The 5,080-nt window shown below is 32.3% G+C and overlaps 1 long non-coding RNA gene across 2 annotated transcripts; it reads right to left on the reverse strand.

Annotated features, from left to right (window-relative positions):
- Positions 1-1,048: 1,048 nt before the first annotated feature.
- LOC138893440 (uncharacterized) lies at positions 1,049-4,769 on the reverse strand. 2 transcript variants are annotated; one of them, XR_011408985.1, is made up of 2 exons: positions 4,083-4,769; positions 1,049-1,405 (listed from the first exon to the last, which is right to left on the reverse strand). It is a non-coding gene; the product is annotated as an uncharacterized lncRNA (long non-coding RNA). The 2 variants fall into 2 exon arrangements; XR_011408986.1 differs by lacking the exon at positions 4,083-4,769 and adding an exon at positions 2,258-4,076.
- Positions 4,770-5,080: the final 311 nt, after the last annotated feature.

A 5,080-nucleotide genomic window follows, 5' to 3' on the forward strand; every position in this document is an offset into this window, starting at 1 on the left:
TTATAACGAAGATCACGGATTCGAATGTTCAGCGAGCATATCCAGAGAGTTGGTGGACAACCTAGAACAAATTTCTTTTCTCTTAGGCAACTTAAGTTTCGAAACTCCAGTGTTCTTTTCCATAAGGCTGACTTCCTCCTCTTCCTCCTTGATTTTATTCTGTGAATCATATACTTTTGATACTCAATAATAATAACATAGGTTGTGCTATGAGCAATACAATGGTTATAAAAATAACATAGGTTGTGCCGAGCCTATAGATCAAAGAAGAGTTGATGTAGTATTGCACAGGCAACGTAACAGTGGCATGCAACTGCGCATCACATTAAATTGCTTAAGTACGTACATGTAGCTCATTGCATTCGTTGTTCATAGGATACACTACCAAGGAAAGGAATATTTTGGAAAATTAACTTAAATATTTATATAGGAGGTTTGTGAATGTATAATATGGTAAGTAATTGTACTACTATATCAAGGTAAGTAACTATTCTAAAATGGGTATTTATAACGCAGAAATACAAAACACTAGCTAAATAACGTAAGTTTGAGCGCTCCCTAATTTAGATAATTATCTTTTACACCTAACAAGTTAAGTAACTATACTACAATTAAAGATAGAACATATTACAATATCTTATGCACTAGTACGTTCAATGAATCTAGACTTATATATCTGAATCTAAATAGATTCTGTCCTTTTCCCCCCTTCAAATTCCAATGTCCGGTTCTTCACCGCACCCTTCGGTGATAACATATTACTATATGTTAACACCACGATATTAATTTATCATGGTTAAGTAATAAATTAATGTGAGAGTACGTATTAGTTAATAATGATTAAGTGGTAAAAAGTGTACCAAATACGTATTTCATATATTTACTAGTTGGATGTAAAATCTGAGTATGAATAAAATAACTTCCATAAGGGTAGTAATATACTTAAAGCACTAGGTGCAAAATCTACCTTTTTGTTTTCGATATTTATGCATAGACATAGGCAATCCAAAAAGAGACATAACAAGATAACATTTTCAATGACTATAACTTGACAAACTGTAAAATAACATGATCTCATATACCACAATATTGTTCAAATGCTATATAGCACAATTCATGACCTAGTATAGTCCTTCAGAATTGAAAACCTCTTTTCTGCTTTCTAAACAAAACAAAATATTCATTATACATGACCCCAAGTGCAAAGCTTATCACCAAAAATTGACAGCCAGACACCTAGATTGGTATATAGTTTCTAGGACGATTCAATTATCAGACTTCATCTGCAAAATACTCGATCTATTAATGCTGCACCTTTTTGTTTGATAACTTCGATTGCTTCACTAATTCTTCATCAAAATGCATCTGAATTGCACGGCATTCTTCTTTGCAGAATGCAAGAGACCTGTGTTATCAATATAGTGCGTGAAAATTAATTACAAAATTAAAGCTCATAAAAATTCAGGTAAGATTTATATTTTAGCTCGAATCCTATATGTGTGTGAGAAAAATATGAACAAATAAAATAAGATTTATATTTCAAAGCACACGTATAGTACAACATTATGGGACTACCAGAAATCAGTAATGTTAGATTGAAAAACTAAATCAGAAGTAGACTCATGACAGATTGAGAAAATAAAATATATGCTCCCTCAATACCACTTTACGTGGCACTATTACTGTTTGGAGAGTGAAAAATATACATTTTTCTTGAACGTAATTTTTTAAAAATTACTTTGAATTATTAACTAATATGAGTTATAACACTATTTATGTAATTTCTAAGTTTTATTTGGAAAAAACTGGAAGATTTTATGTCAGAATTCACTGTTTCGAAAGGAGTACATACTAGTCAAGCTGCAGAAGTACAAAAGATGTTCGAAAATACCGAAGCATGTTAGAAACGCTGATAAAAATTACTCCTGATCAATCTAATCAACTCGAATGATATTAAAAAAATTCACAAAAAAACATATAGATAGACTAGGTAGGAGAATGCCAGTACAAGAACTGCAGATAGAAGTACAAAAAAATGTAAGATTTATATTTGAAAAGCGCACACACTCAATATTTAAATTCTGGATCTGCCGATGTACACGGGCAGATGATTCAAGCAAGATTAGTAATCAATCCAATCACATATAAGAAAAATCACAAAGAAAGTGTGTGTATGTATATATATATATATATATATATATATATATATATATATATATATATATATATATATATAGGGAGAGAGAGAATTGAATACCTATACATGAAGATGTTTTTATCTGACTGAATACTCGTTTTGCAAAAGTAGCACTCCTTGAGAAAATCGCCAAGACTCTGCTGACACGGCTTCATACCAACACCAACAAATGGCTTAACAGGAGAAGAAACAACAAAAGATGGCTTGAAAAACTTGTTTGGATTTTGAGTAGATGAATTTCTAGAGTAACTGGGATGGTCGAAGCTATCAGAGCGGCTAACTCGAGATCGTTTGAATGACATTATAGTTTAGGGTTTTTAGAAAAGGAAAAAAACAAAAACAAAAACCAGCTAGGGTTTAAAGGGAGAAAGAATCGGGTCTGTAAAAGGAAGAATTTAATGGGGAATGTGAAGAACTAGTGTTGGAAGTGAGAACACAGGCAAAAAAACGGCGAGTATTTATAGGGTATTGTTTGCCTTGTCTTCCTCTTCTATAAGGAATAATTTTTTAAGACCATTAGTTACTAACTAAATTCAATTTTGGTCATTGTGAATCTGATTAAGCAATATAATATAATCTTCATTGTATTTTCTTTGACTTTCAATTAACTTTTATATTCAATTTTGGATTTTAATGAATTCTTATTAATTTAACGTTCGCAACTGGACTCTTCTTTGACTAGAAGAAATCCACCAGGTTAAAATCCGCTTATTCTTTGAGATGACTGTCACACCTCCTTTTTTCCCGAAGGGGAATAATGGAGTTTTTTCAATTAAAGTGACGTTAATCTAAATGGGATTATTTATTTATCAGAGTCGCCACTTGGAATAGTTGTTATGGTGTCCCAAGTCACCGGTTTATTTTAAATCCCAAATCGAGGAAATTGACTCTATTTTATGGTCCGCGAACACAGAAGACCGGGTAAGGAATTCTGTTAACCCAGAAGAAGGTGTGAGACACTCCCGAGTTCCGTGGTTTTAGCACGGTCGCTTAACAATTAATACTTGGCCTAATTATCTGATTTATTACATATTTAAAGCCTATTGTGCATTTTTACTTTTTAACCGTTTTTAATTATTTATGAAATTATTTCTGGAATAAGTCACGATGTCGTACACTTGTCGTTTTGGCACACGTCGCAAACCGCGCCACATGAAATGCACCCGCGATTTACGACATGCTTATTTTTATTATTATTGTTTGAAGTTGAGGTCGAGTCACGTGAAACGCACACTCGAATTGGGGATTACGTATCATGACTATACCATGGGAACCATACCCATAGTCACGATGATTTATTAATCGCGCCTAAAGCAAACTACGATGTTCGAGTTATTTATCATATATTAATTTGAGATTATTGTAAGGCCATGGATTATGAAAGTTGTAGAAAAGAAGCAAATTAGTTGATGGAATAAACATGCTAGCATGTTCCTTCTCGTTATTAACCGAACCCAAAATCCAACTTCAATTTTTCTTAAAAAAATCAACCTACGGCTTAAAAATGCTCTTATTAAGAGTCGAATTAACATAAGAAAGGTAAAAAAAAAAAATAACAGAAATTATCCAAAGCTCGAATCATTTAATTTTGAGTTCTCTGCCACGAACAATTTCTCTCAAGAAACCAAAACCTCTCTTTTGCTTTTAAATCCAAACATTGTCATGGCTTAACCAAACAGATCGTAATCAATGAAAATCCAAACATTTGCAGCCACATTTTCATAAACTAATTAATTCATGTATGCTCCCAAATAACGCATCAACAGAAACTTTAACATAAATAAACTAAATTAAGAAAGTTCTAGACAAACAACAGAATAATCACACGGCATTCATAATCATCGGAGATTAATAGAGAGGAAACTTATCAGAGAAAGAAATTGACCTCAAAGAGTGACAGCTTTTCGATTACAGTAGCCGTATATGAGTGGAAACCCGGATTGAAAAACCCCGACGAAAACAGAAACTCGAACTTAAGACCGGAATCGCACTGGTAATCCCGAACGAAAAACCTGCCGGCGACCTCGACTTCGAGCACAGAGCTTCAATGTAAGATTTCGGAGATAAAAATGGTGGCCTCCATTACTCGTCCGTTTCCCCTCTACTGTATCTACGTGTGTGTGGGGCTGAGTGTTGTTGGGTTGAGAGAATGAGAGGGTGGTGGCAGAAGCTTTTGGAATTTTTTCCTCTTTTTGAGGAAGATAGAGATACAGAAGGGAATGGGATTTTTGGGAGTGGGCAGCCGTTAGAATAACGAAGACCTCTGTTAGGTTTTGTGAAAATATGGGTTTTATATGGTTTGGGAAAAGAACCTTGGCCATTGGATGAAAGTAGATCGATGGCTATGATTAAGGAGGGATTTTATGGGTGAGAAAAGGTTTGGGCTAAAAGAGATTGGGAAGAATGGGCCTTTGTCTTGCTAAGCCACTAAAATTCGAAATGAGCTCCCAATTGGCCCGAACTTAATTCTTTCTTATTGAACAAAAATAAAAATAAAAATAAAAATACTATCAAAATATACTAATTAATAAGAATAAACTATTAAAGTGATCTATATATTAAAATAAAAATATTTTTGGTATTTTTTAAGTGTTATAAATATTATAAAATACTAATAAGCTAATATATATTTATATATATATATATATATATATATATATATATATATATATATATATATATATATATATATATATATATATATATATATAAGAAATATTATAAAACTATTTTTGTGTTTTTAAAACTTATGTTTTAAAATTAAAACTAAAAGCTGACTGAAATCCTATTAAAATGGAAATAAATAAATATTTTTAAAATACCACTTTTGCGCAGGTCAAAAATTACGTGCTTACAACTGCTCCTCTTTGCTTGAAAACTCGA

This window comes from Nicotiana tomentosiformis, chromosome 6, assembly GCF_000390325.3.
Source record: "Nicotiana tomentosiformis chromosome 6, ASM39032v3, whole genome shotgun sequence".
Classification (NCBI taxonomy): domain Eukaryota; kingdom Viridiplantae; phylum Streptophyta; class Magnoliopsida; order Solanales; family Solanaceae; genus Nicotiana; species Nicotiana tomentosiformis.